Source organism: Panicum virgatum, chromosome 8N, assembly GCF_016808335.1.
Source record: "Panicum virgatum strain AP13 chromosome 8N, P.virgatum_v5, whole genome shotgun sequence".
Taxonomy (NCBI): Eukaryota; Viridiplantae; Streptophyta; class Magnoliopsida; order Poales; family Poaceae; genus Panicum; species Panicum virgatum.
Genome location: NC_053152.1, coordinates 40,626,970 through 40,641,258, shown reverse-complemented (window position 1 = coordinate 40,641,258; position 14,289 = coordinate 40,626,970). Strand labels below are relative to the sequence as shown.

Here is a 14,289-nt window from a genome sequence, read left to right as displayed (position 1 = left end):
AGGCCAGATTTGAATTAAAATCAAGCTTGATTATAACAATAGATGACATACCATTTTAGGCACTCAACTACACGACATTAACATTCTAATTTATTACATACATAATATATGTAGGAGATATCAATTTATTACTAGAGTTTGACTTATTATACGATATTTGAGTTTTTATTAAAATGGAACGTCGAATCATTGCTAAAGTTTGACTTTAGTTCTTAAAATAGATTAAGAATAAATAAGATTCAACTTCTATAGAGTGGCAATAGGTAGATTATATTTTAGAAAAAATTTTGTGCTAATTTTATGTTTTTCTGATTTCAAATGAATTAGTTATAAACTTTTAGAGACAAATTCAATTTATATTAATGTATATATTTTACATTGTAAAACCAAAGTAGTGGAACTAGGTAGATTATATTTTTAGAAAATTTTTGGTACCAATTTTATATTTTTCTGATTTGAAATGAATTAGTTATAAATTTTTAGATATTAAATTAGTTTTTTACTAATATATATTATAAACTATCCGAATTTGATATCCAATCACCTATCCGGATTATCTGACTGGATATCCGATATCCGACGGATATTGCCCATATTTTATCCGAATCCGATATCCAAATAAAATATCCGAATTCCTTTCCGATATCCAAAAAACATTCGGATATCCGAAAATAATATCCGAATCACTATCCGACACCTCTCGGTCAGTTGATGGTCGAGAAATATCTGTACCATTTACTGCACCCGAGCTGCGCCTCACTTACTGTAGGCTGCGTGAGCTGCTTGGGCAGCTGGGCTGTTCCCTGCGCCCTGTGCTGCACACGCGTGGCTGGGGGGCCGTTGCTGCCGCAAGGGCTGCCTGCCGTGACCGCTCCTGGGCCGCTGCCTCCTGCAAGCCTGCGCTTTTTTTATTTTTACATTTTTCAATTTCATTTTTTACAAAAATATATTTTTATTTTTGAAATTTACATGTATATACCCCGGCCTCCCCGCTGCCGGGCGGCCGGCACCTGGTCGCCCGGCAGCAGGGCGGCAGGAGGTTTTCTACAATTTTCTACGGTGAAAATTTGCACGCCGGCCCCTGGAGGACCGGTCGCCCGGCAGCGGGGCGGCTGGCGCCCCAGGCCGCCTGGCTGCCGGGCGGCCGGCTCCCCTCCCCTATTTGGCGACACTTTCTTCACCGATAATGACAATCAGGCAGTGTTGTGTGGTTCCTAGTTCCAAGATAGCTTTTATCAAGTACCATTCTTCTGTAAACCGCAGACCGTCGATAACAACTATGCATCAATGATTACCTAGATATTCATGGCACCCCTGAATCGGGTCTTGCATCACTGACATGCCGTCTTGGAGAGAACCACCATTCAAATCCAAAAGCAAGCTCCATGAGAGGTCCATTAAATCGAATGGACGGGATACATTCACCCAACCGTACTTCATCCAATATGGTGTCCCGAGTGCAGTCACCATGTTATAAGTGCTTGACAAGAAATGATTTGCCTACACCAGATATCCCTCACACGGACAACACACCATGACAACGGGCCACATTCAAACGGAAATAGAGTAATAAATCCAACTCACGGCCAACAAGTGGATGTTCGTCTAGCCATTTCCGTGCAATTTTGAGTTTGTCAACCGTTGTTTTGGGTGCATCCTGAAAAAGGAAAAGAGCAGCGTTGATTGCGGTTGATTTATTACTTTGTCGAAAAGCTGTCTTGGAACTAGGAACCCCACAACACTGCGTGGTTATCATTACCGGTGAAGAAAATATCACCAAATAGGGGAGGGGGAGCCGGCCGCCCGGCAGTCGGGCGGCCTAGGGGGCCGGCACTTAAATTTTCACCGTTGAAAATTGTAGAAAACCCCCTACCGCCCTGCAACCTGGCGACCAGGTGCCGGCCGCCCGGCAGCGGGGAGGCCGGGGTATATACATGTAAATTTCGAAAACGAAAATATATTTTTATAAAAAACGAAATTGAAAAATGTAAAAATAAAAAAATCGCCCGAGTGCCTTGCGCTGCTGCACCCGGGTCGCCTGCCTTCCCAGCAGCGGGAGCACCGGCCGAGCAGGTGCTCGAGCAGCGCGCCGCCGCCGGTGGCCTGTGCGCCGCACGCCGCGCGTGGGCACTCCGGCCTCCAAGCGCTGCTGCGCTCGCTCGCGCTGCGAGCGCTCCGAAGCGTGTGCCGCCCCCAGAATCTCCTGCAGAGAACGACGGCAGAACAAAACGAAACACAGAGAAGCCACGAATCCACCACAAAAGCAAGGTGGACAAGGCACAGATCAAATCAAAAGCCGAGAGGGCACTAGAAGAAAAGGGCCTTCTTTCCCATTCAATTTGCAGCACAAAGTCTCAAGAATCCATTGAAAATCCCTAACCCTAGGAGAGGAGAAGAGAAGGGGGAAGAAGAACAGAAGCCATAAAAGGAAGGGGCGACGGGCAGAAAAAAAAAAAAGAACCAGGGGAAGTGGGCTCGGTCAGCACCCAGACGCCCCCACTTTTTTTCTTCTTTTCCACCAAGTCTCTCTCAAGGACTAAAATACCCCTATACTGCTAAATAATATACACACCCACGTAACGTAGGGACAATTTTGTCCATGTCTTTCTCGGAGCATCGGACAGACCCGGCGATTTCAAGACTTTGCTTCGCCTCGACGCAAGCTTCGCGATCCCGCCACCTGTCCTCCAACCTCCTCGGGCACTCCGCCCCGATTCTCGCCGGAATCATTCCCCGGGTTTTGAGGCCCAAACCCGAAAACCATCCACCGGTCTTCCGATCCTCGACGCGTGTCACCACCGTCCTCGAACCCCCTATCGCCAAGTCTTCCCGAGCCTCCGCTCCACTTGCATGACCACCGTCTTGACTTGGTCAACACGGTCACCCCGTGTACTCTTGTGCTTGTTGATGTCCCCAGACGTCAGTCACCGCAGCTTGTCGCCCGGCCTCCTTGTCCCTCGGTCCAAGCCCAGCATCCGTCCTTCACCGCTACAGGTCCATTGGCACGAACCCGCATGACCTTCACCTTCGCCGCCGACCACCGCCTCCGACTTCCACGCCTACACACCACAAGCCAAGAAACACATTTCACAACATGACTCACGCCAGAGTTAGTCCTCAAACTCAACCCAAAATGCTAGTCCGTTAACAATCACACATCATCAAGCTCGAACCACAAGGGCATATATCAATCTTCTGTTGGCAGTTTCTTTCAACTGAGTTCAGCATAAGAGCATGATCAAGTATACACGGCATACTCATCTGTTGAGGTCAACACATATTCAATTCAGTACTAGCTGGCTGGTTTTCTTCTACTCCCTCCATACCCAAAATAATTGACGTTTTGGACAAGGTTTGAGTCAAATCTTGAAAATATAAATCATGAATAACTCTCAAGTTGTTGAGTTTAAAAATATAAAAATTATATGAATAGATTTGTCTTGAAAAATACTTTTATGAAAGTATACATATATTACTTTTTGATAAATATTTTTAGAGAAATAAGAAGTCAAAGTTGTGTTTTGGAGACCGTGTCGCTGTCCTAAACGTCAATTATTTTGAACATGGAGGGAGTACATGCTTACTGAAATATTGTAGTCCTGCTACACTGATACAGTACTACAGATCAAACCTCAAGTGTCTTTTTTTTTAAAAAAAAAAGAGAGATGTCAGAACTCAATGCAATAATCTGCTCAACTAAAGTACTAGACATTTCTTCTTCAGCAGTCTCAACACTGGAGTAGGTACAGATCAACATTTGGAGTGTACATATATATATACTTCATATATGCTACAGTACCCAAAATCATAGAGACAGCATACGTGTCATTACACGTAGACTCGTTGCGACTACTAGTTTTACGTTACGTTATTATACGTCTTGGACAGACATTAACGAATCAAGCATTCAGGCTAGCGGAGGTAACAACGTCGGTGATCAGATCAGCTGCATGATGAGCCTCAGTTGCTGGTGTTGGAGAGCAGCGCGATGATGTCGAGCGCGATGAAGCAGAGCTGGCGGAGCGCCTCCTCCCTGGCGGCGAGCTCGGCCGGGTACTGCCCGGGCCTCTGCCGCCGGAACAGCGCCTTGCACACCTGTGGGTACTCGGTGGCGGCGCTCACGTGCACGGACGCGTAGTCGTAGTCCTGTTCCGCGATGGAGTCCCTCGCCGCCGACAGCGCGTCGCGGGCAGTGCCGTACCTGGCGGCGCAGGTGCGGAGCAGCGCCTGCACGGTGGCGTCGGCGGCCGGCACCGGCGCCTTGCCCTCCGGGGCGATGCCGTTGGCGAGCGCGGCGGCCCCGCTCGAGGCGTCGGTGGCGGCGACGGAGACGGCAATGGCGGAGAGGCCGTGCACGTCGGCCATGGCGCTGGACGGGTCGACGGCTAACTCACCAAATTCCCGGGACGATGGTAATGAGGAACGGGGACGAGGAACGTGGTTCGCTGATTTTCAAAACCCTGGAACGAAGGGGGTATATTTTTATGGAACGACGATTTGAGAACGTATGTCGTGTTCCATATGATATTTCGGGACGATACATATTTTTTATGGTATAAATGCTTGTTCCATTACACGAGGAAAACATCTCAACTTCCGTGTTTAATTTTGCTAGAATGCTATAAATTTTGTTGCACACTACCAAGTCAAAAAAGCAAATATGTGAGCCCAGGTTAATTTACTTCCCTTGTTGATGGGCCTGTTGTCTTCCGCCGTGATTGAACGTGGCTCTTTAGCTATATATAAAAAAAGCCCTGCTTATCAAAGCAGGGGGGCCTCGTCCTCCACCGGCCGCCGAGCTGAAAGCTGATGTGCTGCTGGACTCCTCGGACGCGCCCGGCCGCCGAGCTGATGTGCCACCGGCCTCCACGAACGCGACCGGCCGCCGGCCGCCGGCCGCCGAGCTGATGTTCGGCCTCCTCGGACGCCTAGGCCAAGCCACCGGCAGCCCTCCCGGCCACACGCCCACACGTCGGCACTCGATGCAAGGCCTCCCCGCCAATCGATGCCAGGATTAGGGTTGAAAACGGTCGGGATAAATCTCGTTCCGTTCCGCACCGATTTCTCCATTTTACCCGCTCGTTTTCGTATTTTCGGACAAATTCGGATTCGGTACGGTAATAGAGGAGCGCGGCGCCCGGCAGTCGCTCCGTCATCAAATCCACCGATTTCGGCCACCGTGGCGACTTGTTTTTCATCCTGTCGCCGCCGGCCGCCGGTTTCTTCAGAGAGAGAGAGACAAAGGAGAACGAGAGAGAGCCGCCAGGCAGAGATGCGCTAACCCTGGTTGAGCGGTGCCGCGGCGGTCGTCGCCGTCGGCTTGCGCGGCATGGCTGGTGCACTTCTTCGGTCCTTCCCCAGCAGCGCGATGCCGCCCGCGACAGTGGCGTCGAGGGCTGCGCGGGGGGCTTCAGGCTCCTCTTGCGGGTCCTTCTTCTCGGCGAGGGGCGCGACGCTGCGGCCGCCGGTCTGATCGTCCTCGCCACCGGAGCACCAACCGTGCGCCAGGGGACGGCGCCGGGCGTGGCGGTGGCAGTGACGTCCTTCTTCTCCTCAGCGTCCTCGCCGCGCTCTGTGGCCTTCGCGGCGTGGAGGGTCTTGCCGCGGTCTTCTTGCGCGGCCGAGGGAATCCCGGTAACGAGGTTATCGCCGGCGCCCGGCGTCGTGCTGGCGGCGCTGCTCGAGTCGCCGGGCCCGCGTTCCTCTTCCTCCCGGAAGCGCGGGATCCTTGCTGGGCGCGGTTGGCCGCGGTCCTGCACCGTCGATGTCGGGTTGCTGGGGTAGCTGGTGACCGATGCGGTGCGGGTATCTCCCTCCTCGCCTTGTCTTGGTCCTCCTCGCTTGACGAGGAGCGCGGCGCGACGGGCGAGCCGTTGGCGCATCGCTGCGGCGGCGCGGCGCACCCACGCCCCGCCCCTGGAGAGGAGGGCGGACAGGAGGGGGGCCCACCTCCGCAGGCGGCCCCGCCATGGCTTCAGGTCCATCCCTCTGCTCGCTTCGTGGACGGCGGTGTGTGTTGGGGTCTTGGGATGGTAGGCAAGGTTTTAAATCTCCCGCTATAGCTTCCGCTATGACCCGCTATAGCTATTTGAGATATGGTTCCGCTATTTGAACTCGTGTGTATTTTAGCCGCTATAGTCCGCTATAGCCTCATTTAGCCCGCTATTAGCTATTTTTTGAGTCCAACCGCTAAACCCCTTAACCCGCTATTTAAAACCATGATGGTAGGTGAGGTGAAGCAGGCGAGCGAGAGGAAGAAATGCCGAGCCGAGCGGGAGGTGAAATATAAGCAGAGCTCCAGGTCGTTCGAGGCGGTTACGGAGTTACCATCACGAAATTTCATCACACGGTTTTTCTTTTTCTTTTTTTGCTGTGCTCGAAAAATTGTTAAACTGAATATCACCAGAGCAATGACCTTTCGTATTTTAATCTTTATCAAAAAAATTAAACGATCAAACCAGTCTATTTAAATTTAAAACTCATGATCTACCGTACAATCATTCTGCTTACGTTTGGCTTCTTATTGCTGTTCGGTTGGTTTCACACGTGTCTTTCATGGTTCGGTTTACTCTGATATTTACCTCTCATGTGTATTAAAACAAATATCCTCATTACAACATAAGTAGACTGAACATGTTGGAATACTTTATTAGTTTTCTTAGTTAAATAAAAGTTTCTGATTTTTTTATAAAACTTAACTTTTTCCAAGTGATTCTAAACTTCTGCAGGAGATAAACTAGTCCACTTTGGTATATGAGATATCTAAAAAACGTTTCCTTAAGAAAATGATAATGAGGTAACCATTTTCTCTATTTAGTATTCATTTAATAATATATCTCGGAAGTCGTGCTCCTTTTTTTTCTCATTAGCATGATTCAAGGTATTTGAGGACCAAACAAGTATTTGGAACTCTACAGTCGGAAGGTAGTCGGAAGGTAACCCTAAGGACTATATGGCAACGGACACTGCCAGAAAACGGCTCATTCATCCGTAGCCGTAGTACTAACTTGCTCATTTAGTACTGGGGCTAGGCTACAGTGCCCCTTAAAGCCGTTTAGTACCAGCTGAAGCCATCAACCGGCACTAATGTGCGCCACCGGAGCCCCGAGGCAACGGCTAAGTGGCTACTTAGTACCGGCTGGAGCCAAGAGCCGGTACTAAATGGCACCGAGGACATTTAGTACCAGCTGGTGGCTCCAGCCGGTACTAAGTGGAGAGATTTAGTACCGACTGGAGCCATCAGCCGGTACTAACGCGCCTACTATAAATCAGCTCGCCTTCTTCCTCCCCGAGCTCGAGCCAACCATTTGACTGATCTCGGGCTGCCTCTTCTCCATGGCGTGTTAGAGAGGAGGTGCTGCCAAAAATTTTCAAATTTTGTGGGGATTTCACTCGTCCAAGTGCGCCAAAGGTTAGCTACTTCATCATCTCTTCTTTAATGGTCTTTATGTTTCTTATCATGCTCCATAGTTAGAGAATTTTGTGATTTTTAGAAAGGGTGAGAATGAGCACAAATTTTTTGATTTCAACATTGATTTGAGACGTATAGAACCGATGACTTGAGAGAGAAGGTTTGTTGGATATTTTGAATATGGCTAATTTCTAGTGATTTTTTTCAATTATTTTCAAGTGACATTGTTATTTTGGTAGTTGGTATGATTTTAGTAGATTTTAATTGGTTGTATACTTGTATGTTATAGATAAATTTCAATTTGAATGTTAATGTAAATGTGAAATATCAAATTGAATAATTAATGAAATAAAGATGTATACTTGGTTTTATTTTGTATTATTAATGAATTTTTTTCACACTAATAATTTATTTAATCATGCTCACATTTATTTTGTATTTATGTATGCGCACTCTAATAAAAAAACTTTGTGTCGGGATTTGTATATGTCATTAACCATTAAGATCTATTTGTTGTCCAATAAATTTCTCATCTAATAAAAAATATTATTGTAGATGGACCGACAATAGATGTACGGCGACCGGAGCACCATGGCATGGATTAATAGTCTAAAGTCTTTTCTCAATGAGGTGGAGGCTCAAAAGTCATCAAAAGGTTTCACGTATGGATTGAATTTATCAGTCTTTGGTTTCTATACCATCAAGACGCCATTGACAAGTCCCTCGTCAGTGCATTTGCAGTGTTTCCTCTCATTTCTATACTCTAGCTCTACTACATCTGTGCTGCTTTCTCATTCCCTCTTTTTATTTTTTTTATTATGTAGGATGAACGTGAAAGAATGCCGAAAAAAGGGGATCTACAACATCGGCTTCATGGATCCACATGTTATACATGAGGATAGTGTACAGAAATGGCCAAATCGGGTCGAGAATCATGGCCTTGGATAAGCAACATGCTTGTACATTCATTCTGTTGCCGTGCAACTTCAAGTCCTTCGACTTTTTTGTATCACTTCAACTTAACAATAAGTATATATCCAACATCTTATCTATATATGTGTATATCAACAGATTCCACTGGATCTTGCTCTCTATCGAGATCGATCGGGCCCGAGTTGTTGTGCTCGACTCTTTGAGGAAGCCAAAAGAAGACTATCAAGACCTCATAGCCATCATGCAAAAGGCATGGGCTCGCTTCCTCAAAAGACACATAGGAGGCACGTCAACTGTGTGATCTTGATTTCAAACTTGACGTTCCGGTATGAATACATATCGCACATCTACTGTCATTTTCTTTAAACACCATAAATATTTCATAACCCATCTATATATAGTGTTTGAGACAGAACCAAGGAAACAACCTATGTGTATGTGAGCACATGCACTATTTCTAGGGGGCACCAAGAGGATGACACAACAAGAATTCGATGTACATATAACATTGATAATAATTTCTTTTATTTAATTCCGTACATGTATTAATTGAAAATATTAATGTTTGTGCGTGATAGATTTGGAAAATTAAAGAGGACCTCATCGAACCAGAAAGAATCAAGAAAATTCAAGAAGCAATCTGTGGATTCCTGCTAGATGAGTCATAAATCCAAATGGAGAGTTTTATGCTGATCATAGGATAAGCGTGGGTCGAATTTATCAAAACAGGGACCAAGACGATGACTAGTGTTATCTAGAAATTTGTCGGAAAAAACTTATGTGCATGACTACTTGTAAATATTTTTGTAATCCAAAGTGCATTACTATTAGAAGTAATTGTAATATTTCAAGTGTATATAAATATAATATATATATATATATAATTGCCTTTCCTTTGCTAGATACAAATATGGATACACAAATGGCTATGAATATGAATACTAATTAATTGAAACTTAAAGGAAAAGAAATGAAACATAAAGGGAAACTAAAAAAACTTAGTACCAGTTGGTATTACCAACTGGTACCAAATTCTCCATTTAGTACCGGGCGACCTGACCGGTACTAAGTGCACGCGCACTTAGTACTGACCAAGCAGTACCGGGCAGGGAACCAGTACTAACTAGGGGTTCCCGCCCGGTACTAATGCAAGTTTCTCTAGTAGTGGGAATGTGGCTCGTAAGGCCGGGTGTTTATAGAATTTCCCCTATGCACAGAAGTTACAACATGGCATTTCTTCCATATCATAGGGTCTCACTGCCTTTCCTCCTTCTGTCCTAGGGCTTCAAGGGATCAGGGAGCGAGGGCGACACTGCTACGAAAAGGATTTTTAGGGGCAGTTGAAATGCTATTTCCAGGGGCTGGTGCGTTATCCGTCTCTGTTTCTCGCAGCTACAAATGATATTTGCACGGGGGTAACGTCCCGCTGGCTGCCCCTAGAAACCTATTTCCAAGGATGGGTCATGTCCTCCCCTGTCCTTGGAAATCCATTTTTAGGGGCGGGTGATTTCATGACCTGCCACTATAAATGGTATTTTCATGGACAGGTTAGGGTGTGATGACCCGCCTCCTAAAAATGGATTTTCAAGAGCGGATTAGGGTATGACCCGCCAAAAATTTTCTCTAATTTGAACTTAATTTTTCCGAATCTGTTTCCTATTATTTTTTAAAATTGTATTTCGTGCCAATTTTGACCTATTAAGCTAGTGCGCGATCGAATGTCATAGTAATCGACATGCAATATGTTTCATGAATATAAATAATTATGCATATAAAATTAAATCATATATATAGGACTCCGCTAATGGGTACCTGGGTACTAAATATTAATCAGTACCCGAGCTAACCAGCGAAGTCCGGCTGCCCCCCCCCCCCCCCCTCCCCCAGCTTCTGTTTTTTTTTTCCTCCCGGCATGCAGAGATGCAGATGCATTTTTTCCGTGACGTGACAGGGAACTCAGTACCGGTTGCACGAGATTTTTTGAATAAAAAAGCTAATGGCGTGTGATCGGTCGTTCTCTCACGCGTGTCCCTATCATCATGTTATTTTCCATGAATCACCCTGATGACGAGCTACGGTAAAATATTTTTTGAATACGGTAAAATTTGTTAACCCGTTGCCTATGTTGATAGAAATTTTGGTTCACACAACTGGCTGCCCGACCCAAGGAGCTAGCATTAATGCATCAACATCATGGAATGATTTTGTAACTTTGAGTAAAGTTCTCAACATAGACTTTTATTTCCAAATGGCGTTATCTCATTGTAAATATCATTATTTGCAAAGAATTACATATCTTAAATCTAGAATGAAGCCAATGATTGCAATACAAATGAAGGAAATGAAGAACATGAGTACACCAGCCTTCACCTGCATCAGGCACAAGCATATCATGCTAGAAGGTTTAGAAAGGATTACATCACAGGCATGCAAATGGATGTCTCAGAAAGATACGAACCATCACTGTAACAAGAATTTCATACAATTCTGTCGATCATTCAGACTTGCAAAAAAGTCAAATTTTTTTGTTTTGACCAATGTGCTCTAATGTGATCTTGGAGCTGCAGGCAGATGTCAATAGTTCATGACAACACATAATTGCCCGCTACCAATTCAGCTCAGAGCCTGCAGAGACGACATTGTTTGCCATCTGGGTAGCCTCCAGGTTGTCGATCGGAATGGGCATCAGAGGCAGGATGGATCCTATCATCCCTGCAGAGACAACAACTCACAATCTGAAGACAATACAAGTTCAAGCATCCACATTTATTATTAATACTAGTTGATTAATTGAACAAACATAGAAAAATCGAGTATGACAAAAAAAAGAATTTTGAATAAAATATTCTTCCCACCTTCAGGCATGACATATCTAATGAAAAACAAGTATAGTGAGAGAGACAACCAACAGATAGTTATACATGGTGACATCCTATAATGAGAACAGTGAAATGCTCGTATTTGGAGTAAATTTAATCACAAACTACCAAAAACATATCACTTTTGTTATAAATTCTAGATAACAACTTCCATTATATTGGTCAAAAAAATGGTGTAGCAAAAACTTTTGATAATGAGCTATTCTGCCAAATAAAGCAGATTCAAGGGAAAAATAACAGAAACTGTCAAAGGTTTATCCAAAAATGTAAAAGCATTTAATCAACACAATACTTGGTAAAACATTATACTCATGCAAAAAAGGTGCACATTTCATGCCTATCAATCACCATCATCTGACATCTTATTTTTATGTCTTCCACAAGGCAAACAAAAATTAAAGCTTGTTTGTTCTCACCAGTCTGCTCTAGTGTGATCGTTGAGCTGCAGGAAGATGGAAATAGTTCAGAACAACCCATGTTTATTTTATAGCTAATGATTCACCAGAATGGTCACGCACTGCATACTACAGGAGGCTCAATCCTGTGGATGAAAAATCTAATAAGCCTTTGTCAGTTTACCAGGCTTCTTAACTGAATGGATCAGAAATTAGTACCTTCTTAGGTAGGAGTTGCAGACTGGGAGAGCTAGATTGCAGACTATTGGAACTAGTGAGCGCAAAGAAGGCTTGTGTACCACTGATGGAGTCTTGCATAGCAGGTAACATAGAATTTGCCAGGCAGTTCTAGCCCAACTCCCTTAGACTCTTGTTTCAATGCTTGTGCTGTTAGATCTGATGCAGGAGCAAAAGTTACAATTAGAAAAAAGGATTATGATATTGCACCATAACTACCAACAAGGTCAATAGCATTAGAAGAATTTCTTTAGTAATATAGCTCTAGCACCGGCGAAAGTGAAGACCTTCCACCTTGCTGCTGTAATCTCAACCAAAATAAATCAACATACATGAATGGAAGGGGCAATTAGCTGACCTTCGTTTTCTATGTATTCCTTGGACGATTTATTTACAGATAGCCAGACTCAAGCTGTCGCTGATTTGAGGTGATTAGGCAAATACAATCGACCAGAAGCACCTTGTACCATGACTGAACTCAGAATGAGAGCTGTTGCAAATTAAGATACTCAAATGCGGAACAATTAAATTGTAACATTTAACAACAAAATAATATGAGAAACACAAAAGTCACGGAGTAAGCAAGACTAGATCCAACAGTACATTAAAAATTTCCTACACTGCTCTTGTGAAAATTTCATGAGAACTTTGCAGTGATAAAAGTTTAGGCATGATTGCAACCCATTTTTGGTGTTATGGAAGCAATCCACCACAATAATATGTTGGGCAGTAGCCATCACCATATGCAAGTTATTTACAGCTTGGTTACATGTTGAAATTTACTGTACAGCACAAAAGGCTTGAACATACTAAGTAAACCACTATGGCATCACAGAAGAAAGCACATTCTATATATATATATATATCACATACAAAGAAAGAATTCCAATGAGATTTCCTAGAATATAGCAACTGTCCTAGCTACAGAAATCCTCCTTCACTAGCCAAGACAGAAGGATAATAAATCCAATTACTATACACTTATCTATTGACAAAAGACATAAGGATAAGCAAATATTTGTTCAAATAGTATAGTTATTAATGCACTCAAATCTGAATAAGTGGATATGCCTAATATACTGAAGCGTTTATCATGACACATATTCACAAAAAAATTATTAAATAGTATAAGGTCATTCACCTGAAATTACTTCTAGCTTGTTACTTTCAGAGTCTAATCCACCTTATTATCTTTAAAAGATCAAACGAGACTCCACATCAGAAGAATTTGATAGTTGATACACTCCATAGAAATAATGCAGGCCAAATTCTTAACATGCACGCACAGCACCACTATGCTAGCAAAAACAAAAGGATGGCCTATATTAACAACTTGTGGGGATCAAAACGCAAACAGATGAAGTGCAAAGAGTAAATGGGAAGGTGTGAATCATGAACTCGAGACCCAATCTATCAAACAAAATTCATAGATCAGAACGGCGAAGCAGGAGTGAATCAGGGTGGGGAAGAGATTGAGGCGGTCGAAGGGGAGAGATCTCACGTCGTGTCCGGCGCCGGCGGAACGTTGGCGAGCCACACCGGGGGTGCGAGGATCTGTCTCGGCATGAATCAAGAACAGCCACCGCCTGCAAGAACAAAATAACATAAAAAGAATTAGGGGTGAAGGAGTTGGATTCTAGGCAGGCAACAAAAAAGAAAAGAACCAATTGAAAACATCTAGCGCAGGAGAGGAGCACTAATCGTGTGCCACGAGCGCACGACCTTGAGATGATGTGGGAATCACCTGATCGAAGGCAGGCCGGAGGAGGATCGACAGCGATGGGAGGACGGATCGGTCACGGGAACGGGAGGGCATCGCCTTGAATGCGGGGACACGCAGGGGTTAGCTAGCTGCTGGCGGCGGGCAGCGCCAATCTCCAGATCGGCGGTGGCGTCGGGAAACAGATCGCGAGCTGCCGAGTTGGGGGCGATGGGAGGAACGGCAGAGCAACGCTTCAAAACGGATCACGACCTGGAAAAACCGATTCGGGACGTGGCCACGTGGGGTTGTGGTTGTGAGTGGGGCCGGAGGCTGGTAGGTTGGCGCCGCGAAGGAAAACCGCGAGGGAAAAAAACAGGTGGCGTGGGGACCGAGGCAGATGCGGGCACATCGGTGACTCGGTGGCTGTCATATAGAACTACTATATATATATATATATATATATATATATATATATATATATATATATATATATATATATATATATATATATATATAGTGTTATGGTATAATGCACCTGGGTGCATTCTGTATAGAGAATGCACCCACCCTCTCAGTTGCAACTACTGTGACTGTTCTAGTTGCAACTAGATTGTGTCCAATTGCAACGGTTCGCGTCCAGTTGCAATCAAATCTGTCTGAGTTGCAACCGATTTGTGTCCAGTTGCAATTAGTTCCGTCTAATTGCAGTTGGTCTATTCTTCTTGTTGCAAT

General features: G+C 44.7%; 1 long non-coding RNA gene across 2 annotated transcripts; it reads right to left on the bottom strand.

Annotated features, from left to right (window-relative positions):
* Window positions 1-10,699: 10,699 nt before the first annotated feature.
* Window positions 10,700-13,834, bottom strand: LOC120684414. Of its 2 annotated transcripts, XR_005679285.1 has the most exons (5): window positions 13,600-13,834; window positions 13,357-13,441; window positions 12,214-12,345; window positions 11,640-12,014; window positions 10,700-11,056 (listed from the first exon to the last, which is right to left on the bottom strand). It is a non-coding gene; the product is annotated as an uncharacterized LOC120684414 (long non-coding RNA). The 2 variants fall into 2 exon arrangements; XR_005679286.1 differs by lacking the exons at window positions 13,357-13,441; window positions 13,600-13,834 and adding an exon at window positions 12,997-13,347.
* Between the last annotated feature and the right edge of the window lie 455 nt (window positions 13,835-14,289).